The sequence below is a fragment of the Carlito syrichta genome, unplaced genomic scaffold (assembly GCF_000164805.1).
Source record: "Carlito syrichta isolate Samal-C Ts95f unplaced genomic scaffold, Tarsius_syrichta-2.0.1 Scaffold152208, whole genome shotgun sequence".
NCBI lineage: Eukaryota > Metazoa > Chordata > Mammalia > Primates > Tarsiidae > Carlito > Carlito syrichta.
This window is the reverse complement of record NW_007096304.1, coordinates 108,230-130,806: the sequence shown is the minus strand read 5'-3', so window position 1 is coordinate 130,806 and position 22,577 is coordinate 108,230. Positions and strand designations below refer to the sequence as shown.

Sequence of the window (22,577 nt, the reverse complement as noted above, 5' to 3'; positions counted from 1 at the left end):
CTACCTGCTGGGTTCTGGCGATCCTTCTGCCTCAGCCTTCCAAGTAGTTGGAATTACAGGTGCATGCTACCGTGCCCAGCTAGTTTTTTATTTATTGTAGAGATGAAGTTTCCCCAAGTTGCCTGGGCTGTCTCGAACCCACAGGCTCAAGCAATCTACTCGCCTTGGCCTCCCAAAGTGTTGGGATTACAGGCTGAGCCACCGAGCCCAGTTGAGTCACTTTTTAAAAAGCTTCTTTATTATATTTGTAAATATTTTCCCACTTATTTTTCTCATCTTGGAAATCCCCAAAAGTTCGTTGTTGTCTGCAAACTCTTATGAAATATGTTATAGCATTTATTTATTTATTTATTCATTCATTCATAATTTTTGTAGAGACGAGGTCTTGCTATGTTACCCAGGCTGGTCTTGAACTCCTGGACTCAAGTGATCCTCTTGCCTCAGCCTCCCATAGTGCTGGGATTACAGGCATGAGCCACCACACCCAGGCTACCCTTCATAGCATTTTACTAGAAGATTTTGGCATTTGGAAAATAGGCTATTTTACATGCATGTTCTTTGACATCCCTTATTTTGTGAGTTGTTGCCCCATATTGACAGTGTAGTGGGTGTGCCAGCCGTGCCAAAGTTTGGGGTCAATCAGATCTTTGATTTTCCTGTCACTTTCTGTCTGTGCGGTGAACCTGTTTCTTTATCTGTAAGAAAGGCAACGATAATAGCCTTCACATCCCCTCAATTATTGAAGTCTGAAGTCAAGTACTTGGTATGTGGCAACTGCCTTCTGTAAGTTGAATTCCTGCATCTTTAGTCATTGTGAGGCATCTTCCCACATGAGTCTTCCCATATTGCCATCTTGTTTTATATCTCAGTCTTACTTCATCCCAGACTTAGGGTCTTTTGTTTTAAATGTGCTAATATAATTCTTGTTTCTGTTACATTTAACAATTAGTAGTGAAACATTTAGAAGTAATTAAAAGATGCTGGCAACTTCACAAGATTCTTGAGAGTTTTCCAAGGAGTGGGCATTTTACTAGAGAGGGTGATTTAGTGCTTTTTCTTTGAGAGCAAAGGAAAAAAGGACCCCACCATTCTAACAAAATGCATATTTAATTATGGGTAATGGTTCTCTTTTATCCCCTTCAATGGGGTGGACAACCCTGCTGAGAACATGGGGATGGGGAGGCTTTTTCCAGGTGTCTGATGTCAAGGTCAGGAAGAGCATGATGATGGAATTTATGACTTTGCAATCATTGAAAGCTGAAGATGAACACATTAAAGAAATTAGCATATAGACATATAGGAGAAAGTAGTCATGCTCATTTGAAAGTAAATTTGAGTTGTCTGGGCAATGTGACTATGTTTCCCTTTCTTTTCAATAGGAAAAAGTCTCCTTCTGGGGCTTCTCACTGTGTCTTGGATACTAAGTTTAGAGTTCCAGAAACTCAGGGTCAGGTTGGTGAAGGAGAGAGGCGATGACTCATGCAGGTTACCGGCTCAAGTGTTGCAAATGCTCAGTAAGTGTGATCAGTGGATGTTGGTTCTTCTGCCATTCCTGGCAGGGGCCACTCTGCCCTTCTTAGGGCCCATGGCTACTGTCACAGGGTCAGGGCACTGAGCAAGAGGAGGCTTTATCTGTGCACCAGGGCAGCTGCTGCTGCAGTTGGGAAAGCCTGGGGTATGACTGTGGCCTAGCTTGTTCAGACCATTCCGTCCAGTTCTGACCTCTGAATGCCTTTGGCAGGGGGTCTATTAGCTGAGGCTCAAACTTACTAAAACAACTTCCACTGGACTCTGATGATATTTGGTGTCAATTTGAATAGGACTTGGGCAACTCATTCATTCTAATATGTGATAAGAGTGAAATGGAAGAAAAAAGTATGTGCATAAAATATAAAGCATGTGACTTTTTAAGTGAAATACCCTCACAAATCTTATCTTTTTCATTGATGGAGCTCTTCCAAAAAACGTTGACAGAAGGGCAACAATATCTGCTTTCTCTTTTAATCAGACTTGTAGTTTAATACAATTTGGGTGGGCATAGTTACCCATATTGTTGGTAGTAAGGGCTAGTTAGATGTTACTGCTTGTTGGATTATTAAAGGAGGGCATTTTGAACATAGGAGTTGATCATCTTTGTGAGTCTTTATTAAGTCTCTATGAAGTTAGCAATTCCCCCAACTGTCTTCTGATTATCCTGTGTTTTCCTGATCTTAGCCCCTTCACATTTTATTGTGATCACTTGTTTGTTTAGGTTCTCACTTCCAAGACTTAAGCTCTATGAAAAAATTAACTGGGATGGGCACGGTGACTCAAGCCTATAATCCCAGCACTTTGGGAGCCCGAGGCGAGAGGATTGCCTGAACCTGTGAGTTTGCGACCAGCCTGGGCAACTTGGTGAAATTTTGTCTCTACAATATATCAAAAAATTGACTGGGCATGGTAGTGCATGCCTGTAGTTCCAGCAATGTGGTAGACTGAGGCAAACGGATTGCCTGAGCCCAGTAGATCGATGCTGGGATGGCTGTGAGTGTGCCACTGCACTCCAGCCTGAGTGATAGGGTGAAACTCATTACATTAACTGTATTTGTCTTGTTCACCTTTAAAAAAATTAAATGATTAATTAAGTACTTGCTATATTCCAAGTCCTGTTTTAAGCTCTTTTTTTACGGATTAAACTCATTTCATCTTCAAGACCCTCTGAGATAGAATATTAGTTTCCTATTGCTACTGTATCAAACTACCATGGATTTCACAACTTAAAACAGCACAGATGTACTGTCTTAGGTTCTGGAGGCCAGAAGATTGGTCTTGGTCTCACTGGGCTAGAATCAAAGCTGCACTCCTTTCTCATGGCTCAAGGAGGAATCCCTTTCCTTGCTTATTTGGGTTGTTGGTATAATTCAGTTCCTTGTAGGCTGTCAGCTGAGAGCCACCCCTAGCTCATAGAGCCTGTTCACTTGGCTCCAGCTCCCCTTCCTCCACCTTCAAAGCCAGCAAGGTGGGTCAAGTCCTCCTCACGTTTTGAATTCCTCCGTCTCCTCCCACCCTCCTCTCTTTCCTCTTCCTCCTTTTTCTTGTCTTATCTCTGATAATGGACAGCAAAGGCTGTCCCTTTTTAAGGACTCATATGATTAGATTGGGCCCATTGATAATTTGAAATTATCTCCTAATCTTGAAGTCTGTAATCTTAATCACACCTGCAAAGTGCCTTTTCTCACGTTAAGGTAACATATTCAGAGATTCCAGGGATTAGGGCATGGCCATCTTTGGGGAGCCATCACTCTACTTGCCAAAGGTAGGTACTGTTATTATCGTCATTTTACAGATGAGCAAACTGAGGTGCAGATAGATTAAGCAATGTTTTCAAGGTCACACAGCAGGGGGCATCTGGGTTTCCAATGCAGGCAGTGCCTGTATTTTGTTGTTGTTGTTGTTGCTGAGAAAGCAGGGCTTATTGAGAGGATAGAAAAACTCCCACAGTGGGAGGGGGCCCAAAGGGGTTGCCCCCAGTGCCTGTATTCTTGAGCGTTTGGCCACGTGATTTCCATGTCTGTTCAGCCACTGGGCTGAGTGCTGGATATATCATAGAGACTCAATGCTTACCCAGTGAGGGGTGAATTTATGTCAGTCTCTTTTCTTAGAACAGAAGTGATCAGAATTCAAATGGAAACAAATTGGAATATGTGAGTCCCTAACATTTTAAAGGATAAAACAATTTGTGTCCTATGCAGACATCCGTCCTTGCAACTTCCCTTGATTTGAAAAGCTCCCTGACTGTAAACTCAGCTGTTTCACTCCCACTCATCTTGTGTGCCTTAACCTCAGTCAAAATACTCTGTCAAATGTCAAGGCTCAAAAAAATCAGAGGTAAGACCTTTACTTTGTCATCAAGGAACTCATTCAGATTCAAAATGAATGTTAACATGTAAATAAATCTACTTGATCAAGCTTATAAAATGCAGATAACATGTACCCTTCCTTGTTTGTTGCATTGTGCCATATCTGGAAGTGTTCCAGGCCAGTTTCACCACACTGTAGTTATTGCCACAAAAGGAGACTTTGTGTGTGGCACTGAAGTTCTTCGTCTTTGTACAACGTGCTTGCTCCACTGCATCAGGCACTGTTCCCCCAGGTGCCCTAAAGAGACCTGTGGTCGGTACATTATGATCTCTGGCTTTCTCTTTCAGAGTATCATTAATCTTGGCTCTTTAAACGCAAGATAGGGAGTTGTAAGTCTCTATGTTGTACCATGGAGAGGTGGAGAAGCACAGATCACCCCCCAGAGACATCCATCTGGCTCTGTGAGGCATCCTTCGCAGCTACTGAGTTCCAGGGTTCTACACGTTCGTACATGTTATTTGCATTATGAGATTTTCAAGCAGGTTTTTTCCTTATGTGTTAACATTAATTCTAAATATGAATGAATCTCATGATAACAATTAAAGGGGAGGATTTTTGCAGCTGGTGCTTTTTAAACCTCTGACATTGGAAAGAGGCTGAGGAAGTCCAACTCTGTTGGGTCTGCCTCAGCTGTCACCTGGTACTGGTTTTTGTGCAGTACCCTGCCAGCACAGAACTCATAGCAGGAATGTATGGGTCTCTGCCCTCCTGGAACCTTCTGTTTAGAAGGGAGCAGCCAGTGAACATATGGGTCTTACATCCCTCACAGGTGTGGACCAATCCTGCTTGAGGAACTTCAGGTCCATAAACACATCCCTTTCAGTCTGATAAAACAACACTTCTGGCTGGGCTCAGTGACTCAGCCTGTAATCCCAGCACTTTGGGAGGCCAAGGCGAAAGGATTGCCTGGGCCCAGGGGTTCGAGACCAGCTGGGCAACTTGGCAAGACCTGTCTCTACAATAAATAAAAAATTATCTGGGAGTGGTAGCACACGCCAGTAATTCTGGCTACTTGGAAGGCTGAGGTGGAAGGATTGCCGGAGGCCAGTAGGTCGATGCTGGGGTGGCTGTGAGTGTGCCACTGCACTCCAGCCTGGGCCACAGAGTAAGACTCCAACTCAAAAACAAAAACAAAAGCAAAAACAAAAAAACACTTCTGATGGAGCACAGAATGGCTCCCCAGACAGAACTGTGGAGGTGCTCGCTCTGGAGTATGTTAGCTGTGCAGACTCAGGGACAGTGGTGTTATTGTGGTGACTTGAGGGACTGAATGCTGTGCCATACACATGATGCCTGTTACATAAGGATCTGGTTGTGTTTACTTCCTTCCCCTTTGCCTATGAAGGCACAAAACAGAGTTTTTATTGTTTTCAGCACATCTCACCAGGATTCCAAAAATGTATCGTCAATGCTGTATATCTTATCTGACATCTTCCCTATGAAAAAAAAAAGCATGTTTTTTATTTCATCTTCCCTAGATTTTTTTTTTTTTTAATATTTAAGTTGTGATCTCACTCTGTTGCCCAGGCTGGAATGCAGTGGCATGATCATGGCTCACTGTGGCCTCAATCTTCTGGGCTCTGGCGATCCTTCTATCTCAGCCTCCCAAGTAGCTAGGAGTAGAGATTCATGCCACCACACCCAGCTAATTTTTTAATTTTTTGTAGAGCTGAGGTCTTGTGATGTTGTGCGTAGGCTGGTCTTGAACTTCTGAGCTCAAGCAATTCTCCTACCTTTGACTTCCAAAATGCTAGGATTACAGGCATAAGCCACCGCACCCAGCCCGGATCCTGTGGCTTAATGCTACTTTTATTTTGGAAACTAATTGCTGTTGGTCTTGAGATGCCATAGTGGGTGATCCACAAAAATCTGTTGAATGGAAAAGTTTCTGTAATGTGTATCTTTCCTTGGAGACAGTAAATGAGCATCCTGTCCTCGACTCGGAGCTCTGCAGAATTTTTACCATGTTTGGGCTCTAAGGTATATTTTGGATAGATGTCTGGTTAGCAGAAGTTCTAACATTGTGATTCAAACTAAAACCAGAAAGACAGGAGGACCAGCAAACAGCCCTGACTTTCAGTCTGTCTGATCCATCTGCTTCCTACTTCCTTTTTCAGGTGACTCACAGACTGGCCACAGGAGGTCTTCACTGCCTCTTTACCCCTGGCTGCCTGTGCTCACAGCCTGCATAGCTCATGGATTGGGATCTCCATCAGTTACCATTGCCTCTCCCATCAAGACTGGTTCAGAGTGTCTGGCGCAGCTTGGGACTGCTCTTTGAGATGATAGTACCCTTGGATACATATTGGGGCAAGCCTTTTCTTGAGGTTTATACAGCCCAGCCCAAGAACTCTTTATCCTCAGGAAAAGGAACACAGCTTGTTGTGGTCTGAGGGTCTTAGTTCATTTTATAGTGCTATAGGGAATACCTGAGACTGGTAATTTATAAGGAAAAGCGATTTATCTGGCTCACCGTTCTGCAGGCTGTACAAGAAGCGTGATGCCAGCATCTGCTTCTGGTGAGGGCCTCAGGAAGCTTCACTCAGGGGAAGGGGAGCTGGTGTGTCACATGGTGAGAGAGGGAGCGAGAGAGAGAGAGAGAGAGAGAGAGAGAGAGAGAGAGAGAGAGAGAGAGAGAGATGAGGATGTGCCAGGCCCTTTTTAAGCATCCAGTTCTCACATGAACTAATAGAGCAAGAATTCATTACCTTGAGGATGGCACCAAACTGTTCATGAGGGATCTGCCCCCATGACCCAAGCAACACAGCTTCCACTAGGCCCCACCTCTACCAATGTTTTGTAAGCAGAAGTTTATTGGGTCTTATTTTAACATGAGAATTGGAGGGTCAACAATCCAAATTATGTCACTGAGGAAAACACACACACACACACACACACACACACACACACACACACACACACACACCAGTAAACATTGCCAGTGGAAATTTGTACTCCTAATAATGAAATTATTAAATACCCAAATATGAAATTCACCTTCCTTCTCCCCCACCCAATCCCTGCATGCACACACACAATAGAAGGTATTGGTTGCAGAAGACAAGTTGAACATTATTGATAAGGCTTGAGGAAGACCCACAAGAGAAAATACCTTGTTGCAGGGTCTGGAGAGGGTGGGCTACTCAAGGCCAGGCCAAGCCCAGAAGGCGATTGCCACCCTAAACAGGCTGAGTTAGTCATTTAGAGATTGCAGGCAAGAGGCTGAGGGGCATGGTAGGTGGAGTGGGGGGAGTTTCCATGACTTTTGAGGACTAGGGCCAAGGTCAGAGGGTGGGTCAGTCAGACTGGGGTGGCTGCTCTGAAGCTCTGGTCGGTCTCAGGATCTAGTGCTCTGGATTGAGTGGAAAAGAGGCAGAAAGAGGCTTGCCCACCTCCTCAGACTGGTGTCCAGTAACCCAAATGGCACTGGGTAAGAGGAGAGGTGGAGGGGTCCCAGCTTGGGAGTGTGATACATTTTCATTCAAATCCTGTCTCTCCCATCTCTGACCCTTACTAGCTGGGACCTTGGGCATGTCACCCAGTCTCCCTGGCCCTCACATTTCCTCACCTGTTTGTCTCATAGGACTATATGAGGATGAAAGGAAACAATGTGTAAAATCCTGGCAGGAGAATCATCTAAAGGCAAGCTATGTGCCATACTTAGGTGGAAATAGCCACCTCTGCAGGACTGTAAAATCGCACTGATATTTTTGCCTTGCAGTTCCATGTCCTATCTGAACATCCTCTTCTCTCCAAAAGGTCATCATGACCTTATTGTCTGGGACAGATTTGGCCTTCCTCTGTTTTGTTCTTTTTGTTCCTTTTCATTCTGTGCTTTCCAAAGCACATCACTCATCTTCTTGTCACTGGCTGAACAGACGCTGGGCTCTTTGTGGTCTGTGGCAGACAACTCTGTCCATCCCCCTCCTTCCTGACTGTAGACCCTTATTTTGTTAAGGAAAATCAAGTGCCCAGCTAAAAAAACTCGATTTCTCAGGGTCCTTTGGGGCTAAGGTGGCTATAAAAGTAAACTCTGGCCAATGTTTTGTAAGCAGAAGTTTATTGGGTAGAACTTCTGGAAATGCTATTGTTTTCCTGGTCAAGAGGCCACGTTCTTTTTTCTCCTTCACTGCTCTCTTCTGGTCTGGAATGTGAAGTACAGGTGCCACCTTCAAAAAGGCAGAAGAAGCTTTGGTCTTGGAAATCACTGTGGACTTCTTGTTACGTAGGAAGAACAGACATCCTCCTGTGTGAAGCCACTGTGGTTGGGCTTCTGTTGCAACAAAATATGATTCTTGATATGTGAAGTGCTTCCCTGAACTCATATGAATGTGAGCCAATCAATTTAAATGGTTAATGTGGCATTTTAAAAGGTCTCTAGGGCATATCCTCTTTCTTGTGCCTTTTTTCCCCCCCAGAATGACCTACTCTGGATTTACTTGGGCCTCGTTTGGCCAAGATACAAGAAGCTATGCTCATATAGAGATTTGACCTCTTTTGGTGAAGGCAAAGCTCCAGCTTGGGGCTGTAACCACTGCTCCTCAGGCCCGGACTGTTCCACTCAGGGACAGACCAGTCCTGCAGGAAGTGGCCTGAGGTAGGGGCTCCATCACTCAGAACTTCATACACTTGGTTTTGAACCATTTGCCTAGACTTTCCTCGCCCTTGACGCCATTTTGCTCTTACCCCCCTTCTGCCTTGACTCAGTGGCATTTCTTTCACCATGCTCTGAGGTCCCCAGTGATCCTTAGTTGTAAATTTTGACTCTACTGCATGGAGTTCAATACTTTCTGAGTTTAACTTTCCCTGAGACTCAGCAACTCTGCTTCTATCTGGTGGTTGGGACTTCCAAAGGCTTATCCCAGCTTTGTGTAGAAGGATCAGGCATTTGGCAGTGTTTTATTGAAGGCTCACCTTTATAAATGCCAACTTAGCTTGTTCTAGTGAAAGAGAGATCCACGGAGGGCTTGAGATCACACAGTTTAATTACTAGTAGAACCTTAGATTTATGAATGGTCTTAAATGTCATTCTTTCTCTTCATTCATCTCTGCCACATTTCTTTCTTTATACCATATGGCACCTTATGAGACAATCAGGCTCTAGGCTTTCTTCTTTTATGTCACCAGTTCCCTTAATGTAAGAGAATAAGAGAGGGAGTAAAATGTAGGGAAAAGATCATGAGCATTGGATTTCTGTAAACCAGCATTAAAATCTCAGCTTAACTACTTACTAGCTATGTGATCTGGGTTATTTGATGGCTACATGCCTCAGTTTTCTTATTAGTGAGGCAAGAATTTTGGTTATGATTAATACGATTATATATTAAATACGAATTACAGTCTTATTCTCTACAGCTGTCCACTCCTTCTTTCCTTTTCTTGTTCTCTGGAGGCAACAACTTTCAGTCCTTTTAATTTATTCTTTTGGTAATTATCTTGGTATTTCTAAATGACATGTTTTTCTCCTTCTTGATTTTTAAAATTTCAGGTAGTATTTATCATTTGCAATATGGAAGATAAAAATTTTGCTCACTTTCACACAAGACTCACCCCGCCCTCCATCCTTCCAACATAGTTCTTTATAGTTTTGATAGCCCAATCCCATGCGTACATTATGATGGTCACGTAAACACTTTAACAGCTGAGCCATGTTGTATACCACTGTTACTGCCTTAGCCATGAATAGTTTTTTTGTTTTCCCTGAAATTAGTAATTGCTTATTTATTTATTTATTTTTTTGAGTTGGAGTCTCACTCTGTCGCCCAGACTGGAGTGCAGTGGCCGCTCCCGGCCACCGCAGCCTCGAGATGCTGGGCTCTGGTGATCCTTCCACCTCAGCCTTCCAAGAATTGCTTATTTTTTGAAAACATTTATCACGATCTGGTGGTCAAAACAAAATGGGAAAGCGATAAGTGCTAATAGTCATATTATTAGAAAGGGAGAGGCATGCCAGTTCTTCAGGGGAAAGGATTCCCTCTCTCCCACCAGCATTAAATTCTAAAGTAACTTCTGTTGTAGAACCTCATATAAATGATATGCTTGACTTAATTTGCTAGGAAATGCCAAAGCCAATTCTATATGACTGTTTTTCATAATGGTTTTGGGGAAAACCAAGGTTATCATATTACAGTGCAATGCCGGGAAGATGACTCTATGAGGGACCAACTAATGGGGATAAGAATGTTTTGTGGTGAAGCTTCATCCCAGAGTGGAATGTGGGCACTTGGTGGATTGGATGGACAGCCTGTCTCCTGGAACTATCTTTCCTGATGACCATACTTTCTAAATAGCAGACCTGTATTCAATCATTTAATCAGGAAGTATTAGTTGAGGTAGCTAGGTACATGCAGGGCTCTAGAGATTCTGTAATAAACAAAACAGATATGGTCTTTGCCTTCATAGAGTTCTAGGTTCTGTGGGAAGACAGACATTGAAGTGTGGCTCATTGATGGGATGGATACACCAGGAGAAAGTGCAGAGGCCTAGGAGGGCGGGTTACCTGATCCCACTTTTAAAGATAGTCTAACAAATCTGCCACATTTATTGTTCTACTGATACAGATTTCCCAACTGCTTTCAGATCTATTGATATCCCTAAATCCCCTAATTTTCTTTCCCTTTAAACTTTTTTGAAGGCCTATCTCCTTTCTTCATTGGTGGAATGGAGTAAACACAAGAGATCTCAGGATCAGTCTTTCTCAGGCTGTAAACTCAAATTTCATCAAATGTGAACTATACTGGAGAAAACAGTGCCCCGGGGGTTATTCAGGAAACTCCTGGTTACAGCTGTCCACACCAGGAAAGGGCCCTGAATTCATGTGTTTGCTACTGTGTCTGAGGAACAGATCACAAAAATGTAGGAGTCAAACAGAAGAATGATGACTTTTCAAGGGTGGCAACCTGTCTATCAGTTTGCATCTACTCCAAATCCACATTTACATGAAAGTTAGTGATAGAAATTTCTTTCAAATCTATCCATGGGACCGGGCTCCATGGCTCAGCCTATAATCCCAGCACTTTGGGAGGCTGAGGTGAGTGGATTGCCTGATACTGCGGGTTCGAGTCCAGTCCAGGAAACCTGGTGAAACCTCGTCTCTACAATAAAATAAAAAAATTAGCTGGGTGTGATAGCATGCGTCTGTCGTTCCAGCTACTTGGAAGGCTGAGGTGGAAGAATCCCCTGAGCCCAGCAGGTCGAGGCTGCAGTGGCCATGAGTATGCCACTACACTCCAGCCTGGGCAACAGAGTGAGACCCTGACTCAAAAACAAAAAAAACCCCAAAATTACCCATAAAAGGCAAGAATTTATAAAGTGCAAATACTCTAGTTCAAAGTACCTGGATTATTTACTCAGATTAAATGTTTTATTCCTTGTCTTTAAAATGATATAACAACTTATTATTATAAGAAAAAAGATTGGATTGGGTGATAATTTTGGGTCTCCTTCCAGTTGTAAAACTTGTGGTTATATATATGTGTGTGTGTTTAAAAAATAATAATAATTTTATTAATAATTATTTTATTAAAAACCAATTATTTAAATTAGTAATGGCAAAAATTAAATTATTAATATTAATTATTTTATTAATCATAATTATTATTTTGAGATGGGATCTCAAACATTGTTGCCAGGGCTGTGGCTATTCACAAGCAAGAACAAGCAAGAACTCTGGGCTCAAGTGATCCTTCTGCTTCAGCCTCCCTCCTAAGTAGAATATATTTTTTTCAAAATTTTTATTTTAAAGATGTGGGGTACAGTTCAGGGTTAGGTATACAAATGGTCATTGTGCAGGTAAAGTTTGGGCTTCACTTTGAGTGTAATCAGAATACACTGTAGGGCAGGGACTAACACAAAGTAAAAGTGAAATGTTAATATCTGCAGATGTTTATTTTGGTTTAGTAAGATAAAGGCGATAGTTTAGGAATTTGGAAAGGAACAAGAGAGGAGCAGATAGTTAATTAACATATGAAAAGACATCCAATTTCACTAGTAGAGAGGGAAATGCAAATTAAAACCACAATGAGATACTATTTCACACCTACCAGACTGCCAAAAATTAAAGTCTGGGAGTGACAGACTGGGTAAGGTCGTGGAACAACCAGGACACTTGTTAACTGGTGATGGAAGCAGAAGTTGGTTCAACCCCTTTGTTTTAGTGGGTGCCATCTATGAGCTTACAATGTGAATGGCACTCCCTGGAGTTACATGGTGGCCTTGCGACTTGTGTATGCAACAGGTTTCTACAAGTGTCATTTGTACTGTAGTAACACATCAACTCTCGAAGTAACTCACATAACCGTGTATTATTGCTTGGAAAAATAGATGGTGGTGCATCGATATAATAAAATACTATCAGTATTGAAAGTGAATGACTCAGAGACAACATTGTGGATGGACCTCAGGAACATTGCACTGAGGAAATCATAAGAAAATTATACAGCATGAGTCCATTCATACAAGGCTGAGAAATGGAAAATTGAACAATATATTGCTTAGGTTCAAAGTTGAATGAAAATGAAGTTAAATGAGCATGTTAGAAATGTCAGATTTCTGGATTCTAGCCCAGACTTACTGAAACAGAATCTGCATTTTAACACGACCCTCAAATGATTCCTATGCACACTAAAGCTGATCTTTTGCCAAATAGGAAAAAAAAATTAAGTTAAATAAATGTTAAATTATAGGTTTAGGCAACCCCTTCGGGTCCCCTCCCACTGTGGGAGCTTTTCTGTCCTCTCAATACATCCTGCTTTCTCAAAATAAATAAATAAATAAATAAAAGATAAAAAAATAAAGTATAGGTTTAACTTAAGTTACAATTAAATGGAAAATTTTGTAAAAATTATGAAAAAGACTGAAGGAACAATAAATATAAGATTCAGGATGCTAGTTACCTGGGGGTGTCGGAACAGAGAAGGAAGACATGGGGACTTCAAAGACAATGATGACGTGCTTATTCAAAAACCGCAAGTGGGTGTGTAGGCATTTATCATATGGTGAGTCTTTGTAACATACTTTACAAATACTCTTTTATATCTACACATATTTGTTACATACCGTTTTAAAAAAAGAAAGGGGCTGGGCTCGGTGGTTTAGCCTGTAACCCCAGCAATTTGGGAGGCTGAGGCGAGTGGATTGTCTGAGCCTACGGGTTTGAGACCAGCCTGGGCAACTTGGCGAGACCTCGTCTCTACAACAAATAAAAAATTAGCCGGGTGTGGTAGCGTGTGCCTGTAGTTCTGGCTACTTGGAAGACTGAGGCAGAAGGATTGCTAGAGCCCAGCAGGTCCACACTGGGGTGGCCATGAGTGTGCCACTGTACTCCAGCCTGGGAGATGGAGTGAGACTCCAACTCAAAAAATAAAAAAGAAAGAGATTAGAGTGAGGTTTGGACCAATGTGGGATAGCTGCCTGGGGGAAACAGGATCTGAGCAAGGCCAAGGATGGGGAAGTTTGGTGTTTGTGGAGCAGAAGCCATCTTAGCTCTCTGGAGCCAAGGAAGCTGTGGATAAGATCGCCTACCCCAGTGCAAGACTCTGGCGGCCCCCAAAGTCAGCCTAGCTCCAGGGAGGAGTTACCTAGGTAGGTCGGCCCAGCCTCCTGATAGTGAATGCAGATCCTGAACTGGATGATAGCTCAGGTGGTGCTGGCTTAGACCTTGGGGACCCTTACTTCCCTTCTAGCCCCCCCGTAGGGTTCCCAGTTTACCGTGGGAGTGTCGTCACTTGAAGTATACAAGTAGATACTGAGCTAGAGTCTTTGACTGCGAAAGAGGTAGCTTAGACCAGACTGCTAAATTTATAGCTGTTAAGTGACTTGCCCGCTGGAGATCAGCAGAGCCACGTTGGTGTGACTCCAGCATTCAGGTCCTTTAATCTGTTCCATATTGTGCAGCTTAGAGATGGACTCAAGCTCAATGGATTTCATGATTATAATTTCCCCTGCCCAAAAAAGCTTTTTCTAATAAAAAATTGCATATGTTCATTTGTAAAACATTTAGAAAATACAGAAAATTAGGAAGAAGGAAAAAATGTGCCCATGATTCTAGTTCCTAAAACACCCACTGTTAACATTTTAGTGTATTTCTTCCAGTCTTTTTTCTATGCCTTAAAACAAATTACAATCAGATTAGGTGCTAAGGATATGAATGATACAGCGTTCTCTCCTTGTGTATACTTTTTCTGCTTTCTACTATTATTTCATACTTTTTGTCATTTGAATATGTCATATTAAATAGGCAGAAACTATCTTTGCTAAGGAGTTAACAGAAAAAAAAAGAGTAAAATGAGGAATGTTCATTTATTCCTGGAGAGTTTAGCAAAGATTGGATATTTTGGGTCATTCATCCTCTTTCCTTACTCCGTGAAAATTAACCTGCCTGTAGAAACACTTCAATAAACACCTTCAAGATGCTTATTTGTGTTGTTGCTGGGGATGTAGATGAGTAAGATAGTTTTTTCTAGGTGCTCCAGTCTTGTGGGGGGAGGTTCATGAAAATTAGCTCAGTTGTGTCCCATAAAATACAAAAACAAGTGTCAATGGCTTCCTTGATCAGGGCTTGCTTATTTCTGAAGGGCAGAGCTGATAGTGTCCTTACTTTGAGCAAAAGCCACGAGGCAGCTGTGTTTTTCTATGCCTTTAGTTTTTGTTTTAACATTCTCTACAAACTTGAGCGGTGAAAAAAAAAGTGTGGTAACTGGGTCATTCTGACCCAGAACCAACCAAAATACTTCTAATTACAGCAGCAGACAATGATGAATCATACCTAATCAGACTTGGTGCCTTTTCAGTTGTATGGTTCATAATCAAACACATTGTTTTGTAGTCAGTGAAATGTTTGCTCCAGCATGTTTGGGTCTGTAGGAAGAGAGAGGTTTGCAAATCTTCCAATTGATGCATGTGCTCATCTGCACTAGTGCAGTGGAAGGAGCGTCTTCATGTGGTTGGGGTTTAAGTCCTCTCATGGCAGGGGTGTGGCCTATTCCTTTCATCATGATAATACCAATAAAAGCTAGGCTTTACTGAGCACCTACTCTACGACAGACTTTGTAAAAGATGCTTTTATGGGCATGGTGTCATTTAAAGTTTTCCAAAAACCTTGTGATAAAGGTATGATTATCCTTATTTTGCTGAAAAATACTGAGACTGTGGGAAGTTGTCATTCACATACCCGGTGTATACCCGGCACCCATAAATGTTTGTTGAGTAAGTGAGTAAATGAAGGAATGAATGACAACTCCTGACTAATGGGAGAGAAAAGCAAAAGGAGAAATTGACCAAGGTTTTTAGCTTCCAGTTATTCATTTTTGCAATTTTTCAACTCCATATTCAAATACAGATGACAGAAGGAAGTGGGTTTCAATATAGGCAAATAATGCAAGACAGATTGGGGGAATATGTTTATGGCTAGCAAAGAGATTACTCAGAAAGAAAAAAAAAGATAGGTGGAAAAACACTAAGTGCTAGCCAACATGCTAAATACTTTACTGCATTATCTTATTTAATCCTCACAAAGCCAACTTTGAAGTCAGCATTTTATCTCTATTTGCAGCTGAGGAAACTGGAGCTCAGAGACACTGAGGGAGCCTGGTCAAGGTCACACAGCTCGTGGGCGGGCAAGGAAGCTCTGACCGGAACCCAGGCATGTCAAGCTCCACAGCTTCCCTGAGGTTCTGCTACTTTCCCATGGACAAAAGCACCCATGGAAATTTCACTATTTATGTTCAAATTTTATTTTGTGTTTGATGGAGGAAAAAAATGGATAATATACCCATTTATTTTATAGGAACAAAGCCTAACAACTGGTCCTAACCCAGGAAGAAATTCCAGCTCAGCCGAGCAGGCAACAAAAGCCATGGAGTAGCCAGAAATAATGAAATAGGAGCGATTGGTGTGAAATTCAGTTGTGGGCACCCTATTTTCTAAACCAGCATCAGCTCGCTGTGGTCTTCCTTACCCCCACCCGGGGAAACTCTTGAAAATGTTTAGCTTGTATGCAGAAACATAGACATTTACTCAGTTCTGCTATAACACAACAATTGTGATTCTAAAAAGCATTGCACCATGTAAGACTGCACAATTAAAACCACAGGGTTGAAGGAGAATATGGGGCTAGGGGAACAACACTTGAAAACTTTATCAAGGACACATTTTTTAGAAAGATAAAACCCTAATAAAAATGGTTTTACACATGCCAACTGATTAAGAGATGCATAAACACTGCAGAAAATATGGTACTTTACCTTGAAGTGCAAAGATAAATGAAGTGGGAAGGGTTGCAGCCTGTGAGTTGCTGTGAAGTGGTAAAGGACATTAATCTGGAGCTTGGTGGACGTTGCTGACACCGATGTTGGTGGGTGTGGCTCATAGAACAAGTACTGATTGGAGGGGTTGATAGAGATGGCTGAAGCCTGTGCGTGTGTGTGTTTTGTGTGTGTGCTTTAGCAGCTCCGTACAGGTGGGCACCATTTTTCTGCATTGACCTTCCTGTTTTTGCAAAGGAAGTCACCCCTAAGCATACACAAGACTCCCGAGGTGTTCAGTGTTCTGTAATGTATTAAAATGTGGGAACAAATTTGCAGTTTCAAAACAAGCGAGGAGGTGCTGGGTGTGGTGGCTTACACTTATAATCACAGCACTTTGGGAGACCGAGGTGAGAGGGTTGCCTGAGCCCATGGGTTCGAGACTAGCCTGGGCAACTTGGCGAGACCTCATCTCTACAGTTAGCCAGGTGTGGTGGTGCACACCTGTAGTCCTAGCTACCTGGAAGGCTGAGGTGGAAGGATCACCTGAGTCCAGCAGGTGGAGGGTGCAGTGGCAGTGAGTGTGCCACTACACTCCTGCCTGGGTGACAGAGTGAGAATCCAATTCAAATAAACAAAAAAGAAAAGAGCAAAACATGCAAAGAGCAAAACTGACTGTAGATGGGAGTGTAACAGTGCCTGGAACTCACGCTGACCTGCATCTGGAAACGGGAAATGTGTCCTTTCTTGCCCCCAACCTTTCTGCATAGCTCTCTAGTCCAACCCTAATCTCTTAACAGTAAATTAGGCGCACTGGCTCACCTGTCAGTATTTCTGTGTGATTTTTGAGAGTCCCTCAGTGGTTGAGTTGGGTGGGGAACTGGGTGTGGCTGTCAATCTCTCTGAGGATAGTAATTAGAGGATTAAAAAAAAAAAAATCTTTAGATATCCCTGGTTTTTCTCTGATGTTTTCTATGTTTTGTTTGTTTGCTTTCCTGAGCTGGGGTCTCACTCTGTTGCCCAAGCTGGAGTGCAATGCCATTATCATGTCTCACTGTAGCCTCGACCTCCTGTGCTCAGGCAATCCTCCTGCTCAGCCTCCCGTGTAGCTGGAACTACAGGCATGCACCACCATGTCTGGCTAGTTTTAACTAATTTTTTTTTGTAGAGATAAGGTCTTGCTAGGTTGGTCTTGAATTCCTGAACTTAAGAAATCCTCCTGCCTTGACCTCCCAAAATGTTAGGATTATAGGTGTGAGCCAATGTGTCTGGCCTCTGGTATCTTTTTTTCTTTTTTCTTCTCCTGGATGCTGTTTTTATGTGTCCTTCTTTAAACACCATGTGACCCTTGGATTTTCATGGGTGTTTAAGAATGAGATGGAGAAATTCAGCTGGGAACATTGTACCCACAGGTGGAGCTTGGTGACTGGCAAGTATTGCTTTTGGGGTGCTCAGAACAGAATCAGCTGGCATTCTGGAGGCCTCTAAATGCCAGACTGTGTATTAGGAGCCCCAGTTCTTGTTGGTTGGTTCGGTTTAGATAAGAAAAGCTCTCTGTGCTTTTTGCTTGGGGATGAACTCCTGGCTTCTAGGCATTGGCTTATGGCCCTAGGGCAGGAGGTGGAGGGTCAAGCACACTGTAGACAGAATGTCACAGAAGTCCCCTGTTCTGCACACTGCTGCTCACTCCTCCAGACACATGCCTGGTGCATCTGAGTCTGAGTCTCTGGATTTCTGCGGGGTTCACTGGTTTCCCCCAGGAACAGACACACCACACCGCAGTGCCCTTCACCTGTTCAGCTACACGTTTTTTCTCTCTAGTTTGGCTTCTGGAAGTTCATTAAACTTGAATCTCTTGTTAACTCGTGGTCTCCTTCTCATTTTCTTCATCATTGTAGCTTAAAACACCTCACTTCCCTAGATTTTTTTTTCAACTTTACTATCTTTTAAGGGTGATTTCAGGAGGGGGTTAATTACCATGTTGAATTTGAAGTTAATTGTCACACCACCATCTAAACTTGCTTTGGAAAGAAAGGACTTCTCCTTTATTTTTCTCTGAGTTTCCAGTGCCTAGCACATAAGATGACAATAAACGATAAAAATGATATAAATAATGCATTTGTTTGATTGAAATGAATTGACTGAGTTATTTAGCTACTTCTAGCTCTGATATTCTAGAATTCAGTAATTCAAGGGGAGGGGTTGAGGAAAATCTTTAACTAGATGGGAAATTTTGGGGCCTTTGGATTTTTGCAAACATATAGAGTGATTACGTTATTTGTTTTATCATTCCAACTTCCTGGCTGTGTTTACTAAATCTGTAGGCTTTCTATATTTTACCTGAATATGGATGTCTGAGTTGTTTATGTTCTTTCTCCTTTTGCCTTGAACTCTTTTCTTTTTCTCTGTAAAAGGCAAATATTACCCTGCAAATACACTTTTCCCCCCCAGTACTGTCTATTTGCCAGGCACTGTGCTTGGTGTTGGGTATACACTGCAATAGGGGAGACAAGCACACAGATAATGATGGTGTTGGGAGATGGATACAGCCTGGTAGCCTATAACACAATTCAGAATGGTAGGGACACATAGAAAGAAGCATTCAGTTCATGAAGGGAGAGCAGGACCACCACACAGTAGAAGAGATGCTTGAACTGGGTCTTGAAGGATGAGTAGGAGTTCATGTCATGAATGAGGAGTAAGAGCTTTCCAGGCAGGGGAACACACAGAACGTGTGCGAAGTCAGAGGGGTGGAGCATGCCTTGAGCGCACAGCACTGGCAGTGCCAGCAGCCCCAGCTTCACAGTTTGTCCTGTAAAACTTCATCTCCTATTATCTGGAAACCTCTCAGGGAAGCATTTTGTAAAAGCCAAGGCATATTTATTTGTTAATGGTGGTTACCATAGCCTCTAGAATATTTTGTTGGATACGCAGGGACTCTTCTGCTTTTTGAAGATCATCACGTGTAGTCTTTGTGGTCAGACAGAAAAAAAAAAAGAGCCAACATATCAGAGTTAATTGCTAGTGTTGCCTACTGGACTGGTGATATGTATATGACTGTCATGTTTAATGCAGAGAGGTTGTGACCAGGTGGGGAATAGCATTTTATATGAAATAGAAGAAAGAGATTCATGGCAAGGAGTTATGTGGGCATTGATCAAAGAATTGCAGACTCAAACCTAGAAGGAAGACGCATACCAAAAACGCCAGTGCGGAGTTGATACTGGGGGTGAGCGCCCTCTTCTCTCAACACCTCAGTGTTATTTTCTCATCAGACGCCTATTTTGACAGTGATGGGAAAGCACAGTCAGTTCAAAGCCATTGTAATTCCAACCTAATGAAGACAGATCTTTCTGTGCTAATTTTCTCTTTATGATAATGACAACTTATACCAACTTAAAAAGTTAGCAAATTAAAGCACAGATGCAAGAAGCCTTTAAAAAAACCTCGATTTCTTTCACTTAGAGGCAAGTGCTGTAGACATTTTCTTTCAGTCCCTTTTATGCATTTTATTTACTTATTTAAGGCTGAAAGCTTAGTAATGGCAATAATTGTTCCCATTATCCTGGCATGTATAGTAAATTTTATATACATGCCAGGTACTGTTCTAAACAGTAATTTATTTATTTATTTATTTATTTGAGTTGGAGTCTCACTCTGTTACCCAGTCTGGGGAGTGGTGCCACACTCCTGGCCATTGCAGCCTCTACCTGCTGGGCTCAGACAATCCTTCTGCCTCAGCCTTCCAAGTAGCTGGAATTACAGGCATGTGCTACAATGCCTGTTTAATTTTTTGATTTATTGTAGAGATGAGGTCTCACCAAGTTGCCTGGGCAGGTCTCGAATCTGTGGGCTTGGGCAATCCTCTCACCTCAGCCTCCCCGAGTGATGGGATTATAGGTGTGAGTCACCATGACCCATGAATAGTAATTTATTAAAACTGCACCACAACCCTAAAGAGCAGGTACTTTTACCCAATTTTTCAGATTGGGGAAACTAAGACACATAAAGGTTAAGTAACTTGCTCAAAGTCTAATATGCAGTAAATCAGGATTCAAACCCAAGCCTGGGACCAGAGCCCATCCTCTTAAAAACTCTGCTGCTGACTGGGCTCGGTGGCTCAGCCTGTAATCCCAGCACTTTGGGAGGCCAAGGTGAATGGATTGCCTGAGCTCATGGGTTCGAGATCAGCATGGACAACTTCATGAGACCTGATCTTTACAAAAAAATAAAAAATTAGCCGGGCAGGGTAGCATGCGCCTGTAGTTCCGGCTACTTGGAGGGCTGAGGCAGAAGGATCGCTGGAGCCCAGATGGTTGATGCTGGGGTGACCATGAGCATGCCACTGCACTCCAGCCTGAGTGACAGAGTGAGACTCCAACTTAAAAACAAAACAAAACAAGACAAAACAAACAAATACAAAAAAATTCTGCTGCTTAAGCTCTCTTCCCCCTCTAAAAAATAGAATAAACCACATATCATATATAATATTTTAATATATAACATCATATGTATGTATACTTATATAACAATTAAAAATTGTCTATAAGACCTAGCTATCCATCCCCATCATTTGTATCTTGCCGAATGTTATATCCTAAATTTATCTGTCTGCATAATTTACAAACTCTTCACGCATGTAGCTTTCATGCTGTGGATGTTGCAGACTGCATTAAGCATTCATTTATTAATGGGCATTTCTGTAGTTTCATGTCCCACCATTATGAACAATGCCTTGAGTGGCAGAAGGTGGTGGGCACCCCTGCGCTGCAGCCCTCTCCCCAGACCCCTCCATTCTCTTCAGACCTAGCTTGTCCCCAGATGAGTTTCTGGACTCCAGATACTCGCTCAAGTAGAACCACAAGGGGGCGCTGCCTCCACCCTGGCTGTGAAGGTGTGGGGACGGGTGGGGTCTTCATCTGCCAACATTAGTCAGCCTGGGAAGGAACAAGCCTACCATGTGGGGGCTCTTCCTACCATCCTTAGCACCTGTTACTTTTGGGGACTGGGTCCAGAAACAGGTGGGAACTCTCTTTGCTGTCTGGGGTACCAGTAAGCCTTTGTCACAAGAGGTATATGATGCTGAAACCTTTGGGTCATATTCAGGTTATCTCTGCAGGAAATAAAAGATCCTAGCAAGAAGATAAACATTGAAGTTAAAGGTATTAGCACAATGAAATAGGCTTTCATGATTTCTTTTCTTTCCTTTTTCAATTAGGATCAGATCACGAGTCTTGGATTTGTAAGAGTTAATTGCAGTGGGAATGTACAAAAGCTAGTGTTTTCTTGAAGATTTCTATAGTGGTAGAAATGATTTAAATGAAGAAAGTTGAAGGATATGCCTTCTGAGAATCTTAAGGGAGTTTTTGTTGTTGGGGGATATTCCGTGGTATTCACGGTGGGGTTATTTTAAGGGGCACATGGTTTCTTATGCCATTGGTCAGTGCTACCCATGGTCTTTGGGAGAAAATCAGGCTGCCTGGTTGAGCCCATGGCAGAGCCGACGTTCTTCCCCTGACCCTTTGTTCTTTGCACAGTGTACGTGGTTCCACTCCAAGTACAAACACTTCCATGTGGCTTAAAAAGAATCAGTTTAACTGCTGGTGGTTAGGCAGACAGATTGGCATGTACCTGTGTGGAGAGCACTCTGACCCAGCAAAGCACTTCAGGGCTAACAAGACATGAAATGGTGGCATTTGCCACCTGACCCAGCAGGCACTGGGACAGACGAAGCTCAACTTGGAAGGGCTACTGCTGATTTTGTTGATTTTTTTTTTGTTGTTGTTGTTGTAGCTCTGGGAGCAGATACTAGCACTGAAACCTTTTCCCTGGCTGGCTTGGCTGCCTCTCCCTGCCGGGCAGGGGCCAGGGAGTTGTGGTGTCAGGCCGACCCAAACTTGGCTCTGTGCAGCAGGGCATTACGCACCCCACGCGTCTCCTGGTCCCGGCCAGATCAAAGGTGCAGCCCGGGGAGGTGGGAGTCCTGACAAACTCTCCGCCTCTGCTAGGCTTAGCCTGCTCTTGGCTGGCTGGTCTGAGGGGTGCCTGAAATGACCTGCTTTTGGTAAGGTATGATGCATTTGACTTTGGGAGAGAGCACCCACTTTGGGGATTGGAGAGGTCTGTGTAGACTTGTTATGGAGACAGCAGTGGCCTTGTTAAAGGCTCAATGGCAAAGGATTAGCCTTTAATAAGGTGTGGGGGAGCAACAAACCGAAGGAAGTTCACTTAATGAATGAGTGTCCTTATTTTTATTGCTTGAAATGGCGTCGGAAGGGGTTGTAGATAATTTGTTTTGCACAGGGAAGACACAGAAGTGGCAGTAAGTATTCTTATGAACGATGGGCTAAGGAGATTCAAAACACTCATTGGATCCTGCCTGGTTGGTTCTGGAAATAATATTTTCGGTAGTTTCTTCTTCCTTGAAACTCTTCC

General features: G+C 42.8%; 1 protein-coding gene across 1 annotated transcript in view; it reads left to right on the top strand.

Annotated features, from left to right (window-relative positions):
* The first annotated feature begins 22,057 nt into the window (after positions 1–22,057).
* The window catches only part of GREB1 (growth regulation by estrogen in breast cancer 1), a 99,185-nt gene continuing 98,665 nt past the window's right edge, over positions 22,058–22,577 (top strand). The window contains exon 1 of the mRNA XM_008050575.2: positions 22,058–22,211. The gene's annotated coding sequence lies outside the window, so the exon portion shown is untranslated. The remainder of the gene's footprint in view (positions 22,212–22,577) is intronic.